The following is a 21,233-nucleotide window of genomic DNA, read 5'->3' as shown; positions in this document are numbered from 1 at the left end:
CAGGATACACCATACATTTCTCCAGAGTGGCTGTTGGCAATTTACATCCCGCCCATCAGCATAACAAGGCTCCCTGTTCTCCAAGACCTGTCCTGCCTTTCTGGATTTTACACTTTTTTCAGATGGCCCTTTTGACCGGGGGGCAGTGAGACTTCATTGTAGTGCAGATTTCCTTTACACGCTTGCTTGGTTGGCCAAAAAGGGCTTATGCGTTTTTTCCTGAATATATTCAAGAAAAAACGCATACGCCCTTTTTGGCCAAGTGCATCATTGTCGACATTCTGCCTCTTTTCCTATGCTTTTAGTACAATTCCAGTCTACCCCCTGAAATCGTTTTCCTGAAATTCTGCCCCGCTTTCAAGTCCTCTTCGAAGACTTACTTCAATACATTTTTGGACGATAGCTTTCATTCATAACTCTGCAGGTTTGTGAATTACAGTGCCACTGAGCTCATTTCTTCAACTCGCTTTCTTGTGAGCTGGCCGCAAAACCGCAGAATTGCTTCAGGCCCTAATCTGTTTCCGGCAGGGCACGCTGAGCCTTTGGTTAATTCCTCTTCCTGGTGGGAAATGAGCGTTCCATTTGCCCGTGCAGACACCTACAGCTAGTCTCTCATTGCTTCTCCCTCTTCCTGTTCATCTTGCGCAGAAATTGCAAACTGTGCCAAACAGGAGGTTAAAGGCACTGACTCTCCAAGTGGGGAGAGTGTTAGTAAAGCGTCTGGAATGGTGAACCCGAGTACCAGGGGCGAAAACTGAGATGCATTTGAAAACGTTTCCCAATCACACGGTGGTCCATACTCTGGGTTTCCCATGCATGTTTTAGCTGAAGGAAGAATCCCTTAAACCTGGAGAGTTGGGACCCATAGAATGGGTACCATGCAGTATGACTTCAAAGGGTCTGCGTTGCTCACCGAACCTCACCAATGCTATCAGCCCGAAGTGTCCGGCCTTATGTCTCACGCAGCTCCGTGTGTAGATGTGGTAAATCCAGGTTGCATCACAAGCCCTGAATGAATTATTTAAGAATTGTTCTCTATTTCACTGTCATTGTGTTTTGTTTTTGAAATTTATTATGATAATGGGATATATCGGATTTTCATTGCTGCGTTTAGGCCACTGTACACACTCTTGATTTCCTTATGGAGACATATAAATCCATGGGTTTTAAGATTTTAGTTGTCCGGTATCTTCCCAGGTGTTGAATATGGGGTGTTGAGTCCATTTCGTTGAGCAAGAGTAGGTCTTGTCTATTATATATTTGGTTTATGGAACGGTATCTGTGCTAATTTCAATCTCTGGTTTTATGCAGCACCCCAACTCACCTTTCCCCATAAGCAAGCATAAGTTTGTTTTCTCAATTTGAGACCCTGTTCTGTTTTGTAATTCAGTTCATGTGTAGCCAAGTTTACATTCCGTGTATTAGTGATATCTTATGATGTTTCTTTTTCTGTGTGACTTATTTCTCGTAGAATCATCGTACCTGAAACCACTCATTATGCTGCTACGGGCCTGATGACGTAGATTTCATTGCTGAGTGATATTCCACTGTACGTGTGTACCACAACTTCTTTATCCATTTTTTGCTTTCTCGGATATTTAACTTGTACCGTAGAGGACGTTCTTGTAAACAGAGACGTCCCAAATTTTGGGGTGGCTGTGACTTTTTTATTTTAATTTCCCTAAGCTATAGGACCATAAGTGGAAGTGCCATAGGCTGTGTTGTTTTGTTTCCTACGTGTCTCTGGAAACACCATACACTTCTCCAGAGTGGTTGTTGGCAATTTACATCCCGCCCATCAGCATAACAAGGCTCCCTGTTCTCCATAACCTGTCCTGCCTTTCTTGATTTTACACTTTTTTCAGATGGCCCTTTTGACCGGGGGGCAGTGAGACTTCATTGTAGTGCAGATTTCCTTTACACGCTTGCTTGGATGGCCAAAAAGGGCGTATGCGTTTTTTCCTGAATATATTCAGGAAAAAACGCATACGCCCTTTTTGGCCAAGTGCATCATTGTCGACATTCTGCCTCTTTTCCTATGCTTTAAGTGCAATTCCAGTCTACCCCCTGAAATCGTGTTCCTGAAATTCTGCCCCGCTTTCAAGTCCTCTTCGAAGTCTTACTTCAATACATTTTTGGACGATAGCTGTCATTCATATCTCTGCAGGTCTGTGAATTACAGTGCCCCTGAGCTCCTTTCTTCAACTCGCTTTCTTGTGAGCTGGCCGCAATACCGAAGGATTGCTTCAGGCCCTAATCTGTTTCTGGCAGGGCACGGTGAGCCTTTCGTTAATTCCTCTTACTGTTGGGAAATGAGCGTCCCATTTGCCCGTGCAGACACCTACATCTAGTCTCTCATTGGTTCTCCCTATTCCTGTTCATCTTGCACAGAAATTGCAAACTGTGCCAAACAGGAGGTTAAAGGCACTGACTCTCCAAGTGGGGAGAGAGTTAGTAAAGCGTCTGGAATGGTGAACCCGAGTACCAGGGGACGAAAACTGAGATGCATTTGAAAACGTTTCCCAATCACACGGTGGACCATACTCTGGGTTTCCCATGCATGTTTTAACTGAAGGAAGAATTTTTTAAACCTGGAGAGTTGGGACCCATGGAATGGGTATCATGCAGTATGACTTCAAAAGGTCTGACTGTGCTCACCGAACCTCACCAATGCTATCAGCGCGAAGTGTCCAGCCTTATGTCTCACCCAGCTCTGGGTGTAGATGTGGTAAATCCAGGTGGCATCACCAACCCTGAATGAATTATTTAAGTATTGCTCTCTATTTCACTGTCATTGTGTTTTGTTTTGAAATTTATTTTGATAATGGGATTTATCGGATGTCCACTGTTCCGTTTAGGCCGCTGTACACACGCTTGATTTCCTTATGGAGACATATAAATCCATGGGTTTTAAGATTCTTACTTGTCAGGTATCTTCCCAGGCGTTGAATATGGGGTGTTGAGTCCATTTCGTTGAGCACGGAGTAGGTCTTGTCTATTATATATTTGGCTTATGGAAAGGTATCTGTGCTAATTTCAATCTCTGGCTTTATGCAGCACCCCAACTCACCTTTCCCCATAAGCAAGCATAAGTTGTTTTTCTAAACTTGAGGCCCTGTTCTGTTTTGTAATTCAGTTCATGTGTAGCCAAGTTTACATTCCGTGTATTAGAGATATCTTATGATATTTCTTTTTCTGTGTGACTTATTTCTTGTAGAATCATCGTACCTGAATCCACTCATTATGCCGCGAGGGACCTGATGACGTAGATTTCATTGCTGAGTGATATTCCATTGTACGTGCGTACCACAACTTCATTATACATTTTTTGCTTTCTCGGATATTTAACTTGTACCATAGATGACGTTCCTGTAAACAGAGCCGTCCCAAATTTTGGGGTGGCTGTGTCTTTTTGATTTTAATTTCCGTAAGCTATAGGACCATAAGTGGAAGTGCCATAGGCTGTGTTGCTTTGTTTCCTACCTGTTTCAGGAAACACCATACACTTCTCCAGACTGGCTGTTGGCAATTTACATCCGCCCATCAGCATAACAAGGCTCCCTGTTCTCCATGACCTGTCCTGCCTTTCTGGATTTTACACTTTTTTCAGATGGCCCTTTTGACCGGGGGGCAGTGAGACTTCATTGTAGTGCAGATTTCCTTTACACGCTTGCTTGGTTGGCCAAAAAGGGCATATGCGTTTTTTCCTGAATATATTCAGGAAAAAACGCATACGCCCTTTTGGCCAAGTGCATCATTGTCGACATTCTGCCTGTTTTCCTATGCTTTAAGTGCAATTGCAGTCTACCCCCTGAAATCGTTTTCCTGAAATTCTGCCCCGCTTTCAACTCCTCTTCGAAGACTTACTTCAGTACATTTTTGGACGATAGCTGTCATTCATAACTCTGCAAGTTTATGAATTACAGGACCCTGAGCTCCTTTCTTCAACACGCTTTCTTGTGAGCTGGCCGCAAACCCCAGGATTGCTTCAGGCCCTAATCTGTTTCAGGCAGGGCATGCTGAGCCTTTGGTTAATTCCTCTTCCTGGTGGGAAATGAGCGTTCCATTTTCCCGTGCAGACACCTACAGCTAGTCTCTCATTGGTTCTCCCTATTCCTGTTCATCTTGCGCAGAAATTGCAAACTGTGCAAAACAGGAGGTTAAAGGAACTGACTCTCCAATTGGGGAGAGTGTTAGTAAAGCGTCTGGAAAGGTGAACCCGAGTACCAGGGGACGAAAAATGAGATGCATTTGAAAACGTTTCCCAATCACACGGTGGACCATACTCTGGGTTTCCCATGCATGTTTTAGCTGAAGGAAGAATACCTTAAGCCTGGAGAGTTGGGACACATGGAATGGGTACCATGCAGTATGATTTCAAAGGGTCTGCGTTTGCTCACCGAACCTCACCAATGCTATCAGCCCAAAGTGTCCGCCTTATGTCTCACCCAGCTCTGGGTGTAGATGTGGTAAATCCAGGTTGCCTAACAAGCCCTGAATGAATGATTTAAGAATTGCTCTCTATTTCACTGTCATTGTGTTTTGTTTTTGAAATTTATTTTGGTAATGGGATTTATCAGATGTTCACTGCTGCGTTTAGGCCGCTGTACACGCGCTTGATTTCCTTATGGAGACATATAAATCCATGGGTTTTAAGATTCTTACTTCTCAGGTATCTTCCCTGGCGTTGAATATGGGGTGTTGAGTCCATTTCGTTGAGCAAGGAGTAGGTCTTGTCTGTTATATATTTGGCTTATGGAAAGGTATCTGTGCTAATTTCAATCTCTGGTTTTATGCAGCACCCCAACTCACCTTTCCCCATAAGCAAGCATAAGTTGCTTTTCTCAGTTTGAGACCCTGTTTTGTTTTGTAATTCAGTTCATGTGTAGTCAAGTTTATATTCCATGTATTAGTGATATCTTATGATGTTTCTTTTCCTGTTTGACTTATTTCTCGTAGAATCATCGTACCTGAATCCACTCATTATGCCGCTACGGGCCTGATGACGTAGATTTCATTGCTGAGTGATATTCCATTGTACGTGCGTACCACATCTTCTTTATCCATTTTTTGCTTTCTCGGATATTTAACTTGTACCGTAGACGAGGTTCTTGTAAACAGAGCCGTCCCAAACTTTGGGGTGGCTGTGTGTTTTTGATTTTAATTTCCCTAAGCTATAGGACCATAAGTGGAAGTGCCATAGGCTGTGTTTCTTTGTTTCCTACGTGTTTCAGGAAACACCATACTTTTCTCCAGGTTGGCTGTTGGCAATTTACATCCCGCCCATCAGCATAACAAGGCTCCCTGTTCTCCATGACCTGTCCTGCCTTTCTGGATTTTACACATTTTTCAGATGGCCCTTTTGACCGGGGGGCAGTGAGACTTCATTGTAGTGCAGATTTCCTTTACACGCTTGCTTGGTTGGCCAAAAAGTGTGTATGCGTTTTTTCCTGAATATATTCAGGAAAAAACGCATACGCCCTTTTTGGCCAAGTGCATCATTGTCGACATTCTGCCTCTTTTCCTATGCTTTAAGTGCAATTCCAGTCTACCCCCTGAAATCGTTTTCCTGAAATTCTGCCCCACTTTCAAGTCCTCTTCGAAGACTTACTTCAATACATTTTTGCACGATAGCGGTCATTCATAACTCTGCAGATTTGTGAATTACAGTGCCCCTGAGCTCCTTTCTTCAACTCGCTTTCTTTTGAGCTGGCCGCAAAACCGCAGGATTGCTTCAGGCCCTAATCTGTTTCCGGCAGGGCACGCTGAGCCTTTGGTTAATTCCTCTTCCTGGTGGGAAATGAGCGTTCCATTTGCCCGTGCAGACACCTACAGCTAGTCTCTCATTGGTTCTCCATATTCCTGTTCATCTTGCGCAGAAATTGCAAACTGTGCCAAACAGGAGGTTAAAGGCACTGACTCTCCAAGTGGGGAGAGTGTTAGTAAAGCGTCTGGAATGGTGAATCCGAGTACAAGGGTTCGAAAACTGAGATGCATTTGAAAACGTTTCCCAATCACACGGTGGACCATACTCTGGGTTTCCCATGCATATTTTAGCTGAAGGAAGAATCCCTTAAACCTGGAGAGTTGGGACCCATGGAATGGGTACCATGCAGTATGACTTCAAAGGGTCTGCGTTTGCTCACCGAACCTCAACAATGCTATCAGCCCGAAGTGTCCAGCCTTATGTCTCACCCAGCTCTGGGTGTAGATGTGGTAAATCCAGGTTGCATCACAAGCCCTGAATGAATTATTTAAAAATTGCTCTCTATTTCACTGTCATTGTGTTTTGTTTTTGAAATTTATTTTGATAATGGGATTTATCGGATTTTCACTGCTGCGTTTAGGCCGCTGTACACACGCTTGATTTCCTTATGGAGACATATAAATCCATGGGTTTTAAGATTCTTACTTGTCAGGTATCTTCCCAGGCGTTGAATATGTGGTGTTGAGTCCATTTCGTTGAGCAAGGAGTAGGTCTAGTCTATAATATATTTGGCTTATGGAACGGTATCTGTGCTAATTTCAATCTCTGGTTTTATGCAGCACCCCAACTCACCTTTCCCCTTAAGCAAGAATAAGTTGGTTTTCTCAATTTGAGACCCTGTTCTGTTTTGTAATTCAGTTCTTGTGTAGCCAAGTTTACATTCCGTGTATTAGTGATATCTTATGATGTTTCTTTTTCTGTGTGACTTATTTCTCGTAGAATCATCGTACCCGAATTGACTCATTATGCCACTACGTACCTGATGACGTAGATATCATTGTTGAGTGATATTACACTGTACGTGCATACCACAATTTCTTTATCCATTTTTTGCATTCTCGGATATTTAACCTGTACCTTAGACGAGGTTTTTGTAAGCAGAGCCGTCCCAAACTTTGGTGTGGCTGTGTGTTTTTGATTTTAATTTCCCTAAGCTATAAGACCATAAGTGGAAGTGCCATAGGCTGTGTTGCTTTGTTTCCTACGTGATTCAGGAAACACCATACACTTCTCCAGAGTGGCTGTTGGCAAGTTACATCCCGCCCATCAGCATAACAAGGCTCCCTGTTCTCCATGACCTGCCCTGCCTTTCTGGATTTTACACTTTTTTCAGATGGCCCTTTTGACCGGGGGGCAGTGAGACTTCATTGTAGTGCAGATTTCCTTTACACGCTTGCTTGGTTGGCCAAAAAGTGTGCATGCGTTTTTTCCTGAATATATTCAGGAAAAAATGCATACGCCCTTTTTGGCCAAGTGCATCATTGTCGACATTCTGCCTCTTTTCCTATGCTTTAAGTGCAATTCCAGTCTACCCCCTGAAATCGTTTTCCTGAAATTCTGCCCCGCTTTCAAGTCCTCTTCGAAGACTTACTTCAATACATTTTTGGACGATAGCTCTCATTCATAACTCTGCAGGTTTGTGAGTTACAGTGCCCCTGAGCTCCTTTCTTCAACTCGCTTTCTTTTGAGCTGGCCGCAAAACCGCAGGATTGCTTCAGGCCCTAATCTGTTTCCGGAAGGGCACGCTGAGCCTTTGGTTAATTCCTCTTCCTGGTGGGAAATGAGCGTTCCATTTGCCCGTGCAGACACCTAGAGCTAGTCTCTCATTGGTTCTCCCTATTCCTGTTCATCTTGCGCAGAAATTGCAAACTGTGCCAAACAGGAGGTTAAAGCCACTGACTCTCCAAGTGGGGAGAGTGTTAGTAAAGCGTCTGGAATGGTGAACCCGAGTACCAGGGTTCGAAAACTGAGATGCATTTGAAAACGTTTCCCAATCACACGGTGGACCATACTCTGGGTATCCCATGCATGTTTTAGCTGAAGGAAGAATCCCTTAAACCTGGAGATTTGGGACCCATGGAATGGGTACCATGCAGTATGACTTCAAAGGGTCTGCGTTTGCTCACCGAACCTCACCAATGCTATCAGCCAGAAGTGTCCAGCCTTATGTCTCACCCAGCTCTGGGTGTAGATATGGTAAATCCAGGTTGCATCAAAAGCCCTGAATGAATTATTTAAGAATTGCTCTCTATTTTACTGGCATTTTGTTTTGTTTTTGAAATTTATTTTGATAATGGGATTTATCAGATTTTCACAGCTGCGTTTAGGCCGCTGTACACACGCTTGATTTCCTTATGGAGACATATAAATCCATGGGTTTAAAGATTCTTACTTGTCAGGTATCTTCCCAGGCGTTGAATATGGGGTGTTGAGTCCATTTCGTTGAGCAAGGAGTAGGTCTTGTCTGTTATATATTTGGCTTATGGAAAGGTATCTGTGCTAATTTCAATCTCTGGTTTTATGCAGCACCCCAACTCACCTTTCCCCATAAGCAACCATAAGTTGGTTTTCTAAATTTGAGACCCTGTTATGTTTTGTAATTCAGTTCATGTGTAGCCAAGTTTACATTCCGTGTATTAGTGATATCTTATGATGTTTCTTTTTCTGTGTGACTTATTTCTCGTAGAATCATCGTACCTGAATCCACTCATTATGCCGATAGGGACCTGATGAAGTAGATTTCATTGCTGAGTGATATTCCATTGTACGTGCGTACCACAACATCTTTATCCATTTTTTGCTTTCTCGGATACTTAACTTGTACCGTAGACGAGGTTCTTGTAAACAGAGCCGTCCCAAACTTTGGGGTGGCTGTGTCTTTTTGATTTTAATTTCCCTAAGCTATAGGACCATAAGTGGAAGTGACATAGGCTGTGTTGCTTTGTTTCCTACCTGTTTCAGGAAACACCATAAACTTCTCCAGAGTGGCTGTTGGCAATTTATATATTGCCCATCAGCATAACAAGTCTCCCTGTTCTCCATGACCTGTCCTGCCTTTCTGGATCTTACACTTTTTTCAGATGGCCCTTTTGACCGGGGGGCAGTGAGACTTCATTGTAGTGCAGGTTTCCTTTACACGCTTGCTTGGTTGGCCAAAAAGGGCGTATGCGTTTTTTCCTGAATATATTCAGGAAAAAACACATACGCCCTTTTTGGCCAAGTGCATCATTGTCGACATTCTGCCTCTTTTCCTATGCTTTAAGTGCAATTCCAGTCTACCCCCTGAAATCGTTTTCCTGAACTTCTGCCCCGCTTTCAAGTCCTCTTCGAAGACTTACTTCAGTACATTTTTGGACGATAGCTGTCCTTCATAACTCTGCAAGTTTATGAATTACAGGACCCTGAGCTCCTTTCTTCAACACGGTTTCTTGTGAGCTGGCCGCAAACCGCAGGATTGCTTCAGGCCCTAATCTGTTTCAGGCAGGGCACGCTGAGCGTTTGGTTAATTCCTCTTCCTGGTGGGAAATGAGCGTTCCATTTTCCCGTGCAGACACCTACAGCTAGTCTCTCATTGGTTCTCCCTATGCGTGTTCATCTTGCGCAGAAATTGCAAACTGTGCCAAACAGGAGGTTAAAGGCACTGACTCTCCAAGTGGGGAGAGTGTTAGTAAAGCGTCTGGAATGGTGAACCCGAGTACCAGGGGACGAAAACTGAGATGCATTTGAAAACGTTTCCCAATCACATGGCCGACGATAGTCTGGGTTTCCCATGCATGTTTTAGCTGAAGGAAGAATTCCTTAAACCTTGAGAGTTGGGACCCATGGAATGGGTACCTTGCAGTATGACTTCAAAGGGTCTGCGTTTGCTCACCGAACCTCACCAATGCTATCAGCCCGAAGTGTCCAGCCTTATGTCTCACCCAGCTCTGGGTGTAGATGTGGTAAATCCAGGTTGCATCACAAGCCCTGAATGAATTATTTAAGAATTGCTCTCTATTTCACTGTCATTGTGTTTTGTTTTTGAAATTTATTTTGATAATGGGATTTATCGGATGTTCACTGCTGCGTTTAGGCCGCTGTACACACGCTTGATTTCCTTATGGAGACATATAAATCCATGGGTTTTAAGATTCTTACTTGTCAGGTATCTTGCCAGCCGTTGAATATGGGTTGTTGAGTCCATTACGTTGAGCAAGGAGTAGGTCTTGTCTATTATATATTTGGCTTATGGAACGGTATCTGTGCTAATTTCAATCTCTGGTTTTATGCAGCACCCCAACTCACCTTTCCCCATAAGCAAGCATAAGTTGGTTTTTTAAATTTGAGACCCTGTTCTGTTTTGTAATTCAGTTCATGTGTAGTCAAGTTTACATTCCGTGTATTAGTGATATCTTATGATGTTTCTTTTTCTGTGTGACTTATTTCTCGTAGAATCATCGTACCAGAATCCACTCATTATGCCGCTACGGGACTGATGACGTAGATTTCATTGCTGAGTGATATTCCATTGTACGTGCGTACCACAACTTCTTTATCCATTTTATGCTTTCTGGGATATTTAACTGCTACCGTAGATGAGGTTCTTGTAAACAGAGGCATCCCAAACTTTGGGGTGGCTGTGTGTTTTTGATTTTAATTTCCCTAAGCTATAGGACCATAAGTGGAAGTGCCATAGGCTGTGTTGCTTTGTTTGCTACGTGTTTCAGGAAACACCATACACTTTTCCAGAGTGGCTGTTGGCAATTTAAATCCGCCCATCAGCATAACAAGGCTCCCTGTTCTCCATGACCTGTCCTGCCTTTCTGGATTTTACACTTTTTTCAGATGGCCCTTTTGACCGGGGGGCAGTGAGACTTCATTGTAGTGCAGATTTCCTTTACACGCTTGCTTGGTTGGCCAAAAAGGGCGTATGCGTTTTTTCCTGAATATATTCAGGAAAAAACGCATACGCCCTTTTTGGCCAAGTGCATCATTGTCAACATTCTGCCTCTTTTCCTATGCTTTAAGTGCAATTCCAGTCTACCCCCTGAAATCGTTTTCCTGAAATTCTGCCCCGCTTTCAAGTCCTCTTCGAAGACTTACTTCTATACATTTTTGGACGATAGGTGTCATTCATAACTCTGCAGATTTGTGAATTACAGTGCCCCTGAGCTCCTTTCTTCAACTCGCTTTCTTGTGACCTGGCCGCAAAACCGCAAGATTGCTTCAGGCCCTAATCTGTTTCCAGCAGGGCACGCTGAGCCTTTTGTTAATTCCTCTTCCTGGTGGGAAAAGAGCGTTCCATTTGCCCGTGCAGACACCTACAGCTAGTCTCTCATTGCTCCTCCCTATGCCTCTTCATCTTGCGCAGAAATTGCCAAGTGTGCCAAACAGGAGGTTAAATGCACTGACTGTCCAAGTGGGAAGAGTGTTAGTAAAGCGTCTGGAATGGTGAACCCGAGTACCAGGGGACGAAAACTGAGATGCATTTGAAAACGTTTCCCAATCACACGGTGGACCACACTATGGGTTTCCCATGCATGTTTTAGCTGAAGGAAGAATCCCTTAAACCTGGAAATTTGGGACGCATGGAATGGGTACCATGCAGTATGACTTCAAAGGGTCTGCATTTGCTCACCGAACCTCACCAATGCTATCAGCCCGAAGTGTCCAGCCTTATGTCTCACCCAGCTCTGGGTGTAGATGTGGTAAATCCAGGTTGCATCACAAGCCCTGAATGAATTATTTAAGAATTGCTCTCTATTTCACTGTCATTTTGTTTTGTTTTTGAAATTTATTTTGATAATGGGATTTATCGGATGTTCACTGCTGCGTTTAGGCCGCTGTACACACGCTTGATTTCCTTATGGAGACATATAAATCTATGGGTTTTAAGATTCTTACTTGTCAGGTATCTTGCCAGGCGTTGAATATGGGGTGTTGAGTCCATTACGTTGAGCAAGGAGTAGGTCTTGTCTATTATATATTTGGCTTATGGAACGGTATCTGTGCTAATTTCAATCTCTGGTTTTATGCAGCACCCCAACTCACCTTTCCCCATAAGCAAGCATAAGTTGGTTTTCTAAATTTGAGACCCTGTTCTGTTTTGTAATTCAGTTCATGTGTAGTCAAGTTTACATTCCGTGTATTAGTGATATCTTATGATGTTTCTTTTTCTGTGTGACTTATTTCTCGTAGAATCATCGTACCTGAATCCACTCATTATGCCGCTACGGGCCTGATGACGTAGATTTCATTGCTGAGTGATATTCCATTGTACGTGCGTACCACAACTTCTTTATCCATTTTTTACTTTCTGGGATATTTTACTTGTACCGTAGACGAGGTTCTTGTAAACAGAGCCGTCCCAAACTCTGGGGTGGCTGTGTGTTTTTGATTTTAATTTCCCTAAGCTATAGGACCATAAGTGGAAGTGCCATAGGCTGTGTTGCTTTGTTTCCTACGTGTTTCTGGAAACACCATACACTTCTCCAGAGTGGTTGTTGGCAATTCACATCCCGCCCATCAGGATGACAAGGCTCCCTGTTCTCCATGACCTGTCCTGCCTTTCTGGATTTTACACTTTTTTCAGATGGCCCTTTTGACCGGGGGGGCAGTGAGACTTCCTTGTAGTGCAGAGTTCCTTTACACGCTTGCTTGGTTGGCCAAAAAGGGCGTATGCCTTTTTTTTCTGAATATATTCAGGAAAAAACGCATACGCCCTTTTTGGCCAAGTGCATCGTTGTCGACATTCTGCCTCTTTTCCTATGCTTTTAGTACAATTCCAGTCTACCCCCTGAAATCGTTTTCCTGAAATTCTGCCCCGCTTACAAGTCCTCTTCGAAGACTTACTTCAATACATTTTTGGACGATAGCTGTCATTCATAACTCTGCAGGTTTGTGAATTACAGTGCCCCTGAGCTCATGTCTTCAACTCGCTTTCTTGTGAGCTGGCCGCAAAACCGCAGGATTGCTTCAGGCCATAATCTCTTTCCGGCAGGGCATGCTGAGCCTTTGTTTAATTCCTCTTCCTGGTCGGAAATGAGTGTTCCTTTTGCCCGTGCAGGCACCTACAGCTAGTCTCTCATTGGTTCTCCCTATTCCTGTACATCTTGCGCAGAAATTGCAAACTGTGCCAAACAGGAGGTTAATGGCACTGACTCTCCAAGTGGGGAGAGTGTTAGTAAAGCGTCTGGAATGGTGAACCCGAGTACCAGGGGACGATAACTAAAATGCATTTGAAAAGGTTTCCCGGTCACACAGTGCACTGTACTGTGGGTTTCCCATGCATGTTTTAGCTGAAGGAAGAATTCCTTAAACCTGGAGAGTTGGGACCCATGGAAAGGTTACCATGCAGTATGACTTCAAAGGGTCTGCGTTTGCTCACCGAACCTCACCAATGCTATCAGCCCGAAGTGTCCAGCCTTATGTCTCACGCAGCTCCGTGTGTAGATGTGGTAAATCCTGGTTGCATCACAAACCCTGAATGAATTATTTAAGAATTGCTCTCTATTTCACTGTCATTTTGTTTTGTTTTTGAAATTTATTTTGATAATGGAATTTATCGGATTTTCACTGCTGCGTTTAGGCCACTGTACAAACGCATGATTTCATTATGGAGACATATATATCCATGGGTTTTAAGATTCTTACTTGTCAGGTATCTTGCCAGGCGTTGAATATGGGGTGTTGAGTCCATTTCGTTGAGCAAGGAGTAGGTCTTGTCTATTATATATTTGGCTTATGGAACGGTATCTGTGCTAATTTCAATCTCTGGTTTTATGCAGCACCCCAACTCACCTTTCCCCATAAGCAAGCATAAGTCGGTTTTCTAAATTTGAGACCCTGTTCTGTTTTGTAATTCAGTTTATGTGTAGCCAAGTTTACATTCCGTGTATTAGTGATATCTTATGATGTTTCTTTTTCTGTGTGACTTATTTCTCGTAGAATCATCGTACCTGAATCCACTCATTATGCCGCTATGGGCCTGAAGACGTAGATTTCATTGCTGAGTGATATTCCATTGTACGTGCGTACCACAACTTCTTTATCCATTTTTTACTTTCTGGGATATTTTACTTGTACCGTAGACGAGGTTCTTGTAAACAGAGCCGTCCCAAACTCTGGGGTGGCTGTGTGTTTTTGATTTTAATTTCCCTAAGCTATAGGACCATAAGTGGAATTGCCATAGGCTGTGTTGCTTTGTTTCCTACGTGTTTCTGGAAACACCATACACTTCTCCAGAGTGGTTGTTGGCAATTTACATCCCGCCCATCAGCATGACAAGGCTCCCTGTTCTCCATGACCTGTCCTGCCTTTCTGGATTTTACACTTTTTTCAGATGGCCCTTTTGACCGGGGGGGCAGTGAGACTTCATTGTAGTGCAGATTTCCTTTACACGCTTGCTTGGTTGGCCAAAAAGGGCGTATGCGTTTTTTCCTGAATATATTCAGGAAAAAACGCATACGCCCTTTTTGGCCAAGTGCATCGTTGTCGACATTCTGCCTCTTTTCCTATGCTTTTAGTACAATTCCAGTCTACCCCCTGAAATCGTTTTCCTGAAATTCTGCCCCGCTTTCAAGTCCTCTTGGAAGACTTACTTCAATACATTTTTGGACGATAGCTGTCATTCATAACTCTGCACGTTTGTGAATTACAGTTCCCCTGAGCTCATGTCTTCAACTCGCTTTCTTGTGAGCTGGCCGCAAAACCGCAGGATTGCTTCAGGCCCTAATATGTTTCCGGCCGGGCACGCTGAGCCTTTGGTTAATTCCTCTTCCTGGTGGGAAATGAGCGTTCAATTTGCCCGTGCAGACACCAACAGCTAGTCTCTCATTGCTTCTCCCTATTCCTGTTCATCTTGCGCAGAAATTGCAAACTGTGCCAAACAGGAGGTTAATGGCACTGACTCTCCAAGTGGGGAGAGTGTTAGTAAAGCGTTCAAATGTTGAACCCGAGTACCAGGGGACGAAAACTGAGATGCATTTGAAAACGTTTCCCAATCACATGGTGGACCATACTCTGGGTTTCCCATGCATGTTTTAGCTGAAGGAAGAATCCCTTAAACCTGGAGAGTTGGGACCCATGGAATGGGTACCATGCAGTATGACTTCAAAGGGTCTGCGTTTGCTCACCGAACTTCACCAATGCTATCAGCCCGAAGTGTCCAGCCTTATGTCTCATCCAGCTCTGGGTGTAGTTGTGGTAAATACAGGTTGCATCACAAGCCCTGAATGAATTATTTAAGAATTGCTCTCTATTTCACTGTCATTGTGTTTTGTTTTTGAAATTCATTTTGATAATGGGATTTATCGGATTTTCACTGCTGCGTTTAGGCCGCTGTACACACGCTTGATTTCCTTATGGAGACATATAAATCCATGGGTTTTAAGATTCTTACTTGTCAGGTATCTTGCCAGGCGTTGAATATGGGGTGTTGAGTCCATTTCGTTGAGCAAGGAGTAGGGCTTGTCTATTATATATTTGGCTTATGGAACGGTATCTGTGCTAATTTCAATCTCTGGTTTTATGCAGCACCCCAACTCACGTTTCCCCATAAGCAAGCATATGTTGGTTTTCTAAATTTGAGACCCTGTTCTGTTTTGTAATTCAGTTCATGTGTAGCCAACTTTACATTCCGTGTATTAGTGATATCTTATGATGTTTCTTTTTCTGTGTGACTTATTTCTCGTAGAATCATCGTACCTGAATCCACTCATTATGCCGCTACGGGCCTGAAGACGTAGATTTCATTGCTGAGTGATATTCCATTGTACGTGCGTACCACAACTTCTTTATCCATTTTTTGCTTTCTGGGATATTTTACTTGTACCGTAGACGAGGTTCTTGTAAACAGAGCCGTCCCAAACTCTGGGGTGGCTGTGTGTTTTTGAATTTAATTTCCCTAAGCTATAGGACCATAAATGGAAGCGCCATAGGCTGTGTTGCTTTGTTTCCTACGTGTTTCTGGAAAAACCATACACTTCTCCAGAGTGGTTGTTGGCAATTTACATCCCGCCCATCAGCATGACAAGGCTCCCTGTTCTCCATGACCTGTCCTGTCTTTCTGGATTTTACACTTTTTTCAGATGGCCCTTTTGACCGGGGGGCAGTGAGACTTCATTGTAGTGCAGATTTCCTTTACACGCTTGCTTGGTTGGCCAAAAAGGGCGTATGCGTTTTTTCCTGAATATATTCAGGAAAAAACGCATACGCCCTTTTTGGCCAAGTGCATCATTGTTGACATTCTGCCTCTTTTTCTACGCTTTAAGTGCAATTCCAGTCTACCCCCTGAAATCGTTTTCCTGAAATTCAGCCCCGCTTTCAAGTCCTCTTTGAAGACTTACTTCAGTACATTTTTGGACGATAGCTGTCATTCATAACTCTGCAGGTTTGTGAAATACAGTGCCCCTGAGCTCCTTTCTTCAACTCGTTTTCTTGTGAGCTGGCCGCAAAACCGCAGGATTGCTTCAGGCCCTAATATGTTTCCGGCCGGGCACGCTGAGCCTTTGGTTAATTCCTCTTCCTGGTGGGAAATGAGCGTTCAATTTGCCCGTGCAGACACCAACAGCTAGTCTCTCATTGCTTCTCCCTATTCCTGTTCATCTTGCGCAGAAATTGCAAACTGTGCCAAACAGGAGGTTAATGGCACTGACTCTCCAAGTGGGGAGAGTGTTAGTAAAGCGTTCAAATGTTGAACCCGAGTACCAGGGGACGAAAACTGAGATGCATTTGAAAACGTTTCCCAATCACATGGTGGACCATACTCTGGGTTTCCCATGCATGTTTTAGCTGAAGGAAGAATCCCTTAAACCTGGAGAGTTGGGACCCATGGAATGGGTACCATGCAGTATGACTTCAAAGGGTCTGCGTTTGCTCACCGAACTTCACCAATGCTATCAGCCCGAAGTGTCCAGCCTTATGTCTCATCCAGCTCTGGGTGTAGTTGTGGTAAATACAGGTTGCATCACAAGCCCTGAATGAATTATTTAAGAATTGCTCTCTATTTCACTGTCATTGTGTTTTGTTTTTGAAATTCATTTTGATAATGGGATTTATCGGATTTTCACTGCTGCTTTTAGGCCACTGTACACACGCTTGATTTCCTTATGGAGACATATAAATCCATGGGTTTTAAGATTCTTTCTTGTCAGGTATCTTCCCAGGCGTTGAATATAGGGTGTTGAGTCCATTTCGTTGAGAAAGGAGTAGGTTTTGTCTATTATATATTTGGCTTATGGAACGGTATCTGTGCTAATTTCAATCTCTGGTTTTATGCAGCATCCCAACTGACCTTTCCCCATAAGCAAGCATAAGTTGGTTTGCTAAATTTGAGACCCTGTTCTGTTTTGTAATTCAGTTCATGGGTAGCCAAGTTTACATTCCGTGTATTAGTGATAACTTATGATGTTTCTTTTTCTGTCTGACTTATTTCTCATAGAATCATCGTACCTGAATCCACTCATTATGCCGCTACGGTACTGATGACGTAGATTTCATTGCTGAGTGATATTCCATTGTACGTGCGTACCACAACTTCTTTATCCATTTTATGCTTTCTCGGATATTTAACTTCTACCGTAGATGAGGTTCTTGTAAACAGAGCCATCCCAAACTTTGGGGTGGCTGTGTGTTTTTGATTTTAATTTCCCTAAGCTATAGGACCATAAGTGGAAGTGCCATAGGCTGTGTTGCTTTGTTTCCTACGTGTTTCAGGAAACACCATACACTTTTCCAGAGTGGCTGTTGGCAATTTAAATCCGCCCATCAGCATAACAAGGCTCCCTGTTCTCCATGACCTGTCCTGCCTTTCTGGATTTTACACTTTTTTCAGATGGCCCTTTTGACCGGGGGGCAGTGAGACTTCATTGTAGTGCAGATTTCCTTTACACACTTGCTTGGTTGGCCAAAAAGGGCGTATGCGTTTTTTCCTGAATATATTCAGGAAAAAACGCATACGCCCTTTTTGGCCAAGTGCATCATTGTCAACATTCTGCCTCTTTTCCTATGCTTTAAGTGCAATTCCAGTCTACCCCATGAAATCGTTTTCCTGAAATTCTGCCCCGCTTTCAAGTCCTCTTCGAAGACTTACTTCTATACATTTTTGGACGATAGCTGTCATTCATAACTCTGCAGGTTTGTGAATTACAGTGCCCCTGAGCTGCTTCCTTCAACTCGCTTTCTTGTGAGCTGGCCGCAAATCCGCAGGATTGCTTCAGGCCCTAATCTCTTTCCGGCAGGGCACGCTGAGCCTTTGGTTAATTCCTCTTCCTGGTGGGAAATGAGCGTTCCATTTGCCCGTGGAGACACCTACAGCTAGTCTCTCATTGCTTCTCCCTATTCCTGTTCATCTTGCGCAGAAATTGCAAAGTGTGCCAAACAGGAGGTTAAAGGCACTGACTCTCCAAGTGGGGAGAGTGTTAGTAAAGCGTTCAAATGTTGAACCCGAGTAACAGGGGACGAAAACTGAGATGCATTTGAAAACGTTTCCCAATCACACGGTGGACCATACTATGGGTTCCCCATGCATGTTTTAGCTGAAGGAAGAATCCCTTAAACCTGGAGAGTTGGGACCCATGGAATGGGTACCATGCAGTATGGCTTCAAAGGGTCTGCGTTTGCTCACCGAACCTCACCAATGCTATCAGCCCAAAGTGTCCAGCCTTATGTCTCACCCAGCTCTGGGTGTAGATGTGGTAAATCCGGGTTGCATCACAAGCCCTGAATGAATTATTTAAGAATTGCTCTCTATTTCACTGTCATTGTGTTTTGTTTTTGAAATTTATTTTGATAATGGGATTTATCGGATTTTCACTTCTGCCTTTAGGCCGCTGTACACACGCTTGATTTCCTTATGGAGACATATAAATCCATGGGTTTTAAGATTCTTACTTGTCAGGTATCTTGCCAGGCGTTGAATATGGGGTGTTGAGTCCATTTCGTTGAGCAAGGAGTAGGTCTTGTCTATTATATATTTGGCTTATGGAACGGTATCTGTGCTAATTTCAATCTCTGGTTTTATGCAGCACCCCAACTCACCTTTCCCCATAAGCAAGCATAAGTTGGTTTTCTAAATTTGAGACCCTGTTCTGTTTTGTAATTCAGTTTATGTGTAGCCAAGTTTACATTCCGTGTATTACTGATATATTATGATGTTTCTTTTTCTGTGTGACTTATTTCTGTAGAATCATCGTACCTGAATCCACTCATTATGCCGCTATGGGCCTGAAGACGTAGATTTCATTGCTGAGTGATATTCCATTGTACGTGCGTACCAGAACTTCTTTATCCATTTTTTCCTTTCTCGGATATTTAACTTGTACCGTAGACAAGGTTCTTGTAAACAGAGCCATCCCAAACTTTGGGGTGGCTGTGTGTTTTTGATTTTAATTTCCCTAAGCTATAGGACCATAAGTGGAAGTGACATAGGCTGTGTTGCTTTGTTTCCTACGTGTTTCAGGATACACCATACATTTTTCCAGAGTGGCTGTTGGCAATTTACATCCCGCCCATCAGCATAACAAGGCTCCCTGTTCCCCATGACCTGTCCTGTCTTTCTGGATTTTACTCTTTTTTCAGATGGCCCTTTTGACCGGGGGGCAGTGAGACTTCATTGTAGTGCAGATTTCCTTTACACGCTTGCTTGGTTGGCCAAAAAGAGCGTATGCGTTTTTTCCTGAATATATTCAGGAAAAAACGCAGACGCCCTTTTTGGCCAAGTGCATCATTGTCGACATTCTGCCTCTTTTCCTATGCTTTAAGTGCAATTCCAGTCTACCCCCTGAAATCTTTTTACTGAAATTCTGCCCCGCTTTCAAGTCCTCTTTGAAGACTTACTTCAGTAAATTTTTGGACGATAGCTGTCATTCATAACTCTGCAGGTTTGTGAATTACAGTGCCCCTGAGCCCCTTTCTTCAACTCGTTTTCTTGTGAGCTGGCCGCAAAACCGCAGGATTTCTTCAGGCCCTAATCTCTTTCCAGCAGGGCACGCTGAGCCTTTGGTTAATTCCTCTTCCTGGTGGGAAATGAGCGTTCCATTTGCCCGTGCAGACACCAACAGCTAGTCTCTCATTGGTTCTCCCTATGCCTGTTCATCTTGCGCAGAAATTGCAAACTGTGCCAAACAGGAGGTTAAAGGCACTGACTCTCCATGTGGGGAGAGTGTTAGTAAAGCGTCTGGAATGGTGAACCCGAGTACCAGGGGACGAAAACTGAGATGCATTTGAAAACGTTTCCCAATCACACGGCGGACGATAGTCTGGGTTTCCCATTCATGTTTTAGCTGAAGGAAGAATCCCTTAAACCTGGAGAGTTGGGACCCATGGAATGGGTACCATGCAGTATGACTACAAAGGGTCTGCGTTTGCTCACCGAACCTCACCAATGCTATCAGCCCGAAGTGTCCAGCCTTATGTCTCACCCAGCTCTGGGTGTAGATGTGGTAAAGCCAGGTTGCATCACAAGCCCTGAATGAATTATTTAAGAATTGCTCTCTATTTCACTGTCATTGTGTTTTGTTTTTGAAATTTATTTTGATAATGGGATTTATCGGATTTTCACTGCTGCGTTTAGGCCGCTGTACACACGCTTGATTTCCTTATGGAGACATATAAATCCATGGGTTTTAAGATTCTTACTTGTCAGGTATCTTCCGAGGCGTTGAATATGGGGTGTTGAGTCCATTTCGTTGAGCAAGGAGTAGGGCTTGTCTATTATATATTTGGCTTATGGAACGGTATCTGTGCTAATTTCAATCTCTGGTTTTATGCAGCACCCCAACTCACCTTTCCCCATAAGCAAGCATAAGTTGGTTTTCTAAATTTGAGACCCTGTTCTGTTTTGTAATTCAGTTCATGTGTAGCCAACTTTACATTCCGTGTATTAGTGATATCTTATGATGTTTCTTTTTCTGTGTGACTTATTTCTCGTAGAATCATCGTACCTGAATCCACTCATTATGCCGCTACGGGCCTGATGACGTAGATTTCATTGCTGAGTGATATTCCATTGTACGTGCGTACCACAACTTCTTTATCCATTTTTTGCTTTCTGGGATATTTTACTTGTACCGTAGACGAGGTTCTTGTAAACAGAGCCGTCCCAAACTCTGGGGTGGCTGTGTGTTTTTGAATTTAATTTCCCTAAGCTATAGGACCATAAGTGGAAGCGCCATAGGCTGTGTTGCTTTGTTTCCTACGTGTTTCTGGAAAAACCATACACTTCTCCAGAGTGGTTGTTGGCAATTTACATCCCGCCCATCAGCATGACAAGGCTCCCTGTTCTCCATGACCTGTCCTGTCTTTCTGGATTTTACACTTTTTTCAGATGGCCCTTTTGACCGGGGGGCAGTGAGACTTCATTGTAGTGCAGATTTCCTTTACACGCTTGCTTGGTTGGCCAAAAAGGGCGTATGCGTTTTTTCCTGAATATATTCAGGAAAAAACGCATACGCCCTTTTTGGCCAAGTGCATCATTGTTGACATTCTG

The sequence above is a fragment of the Delphinapterus leucas genome, unplaced genomic scaffold, assembly GCF_059928025.1.
Source record: "Delphinapterus leucas isolate spDelLeu-1000000601 "Yukka" unplaced genomic scaffold, BTC_Dleu_Yukka2 spDelLeu_asBTCV2_sq31, whole genome shotgun sequence".
In the NCBI taxonomy this organism is placed as follows: Eukaryota; Metazoa; Chordata; class Mammalia; order Artiodactyla; family Monodontidae; genus Delphinapterus; species Delphinapterus leucas.
The sequence above is the reverse complement of the archived record's forward strand: the minus strand, read 5'-3'. Positions refer to the sequence as shown.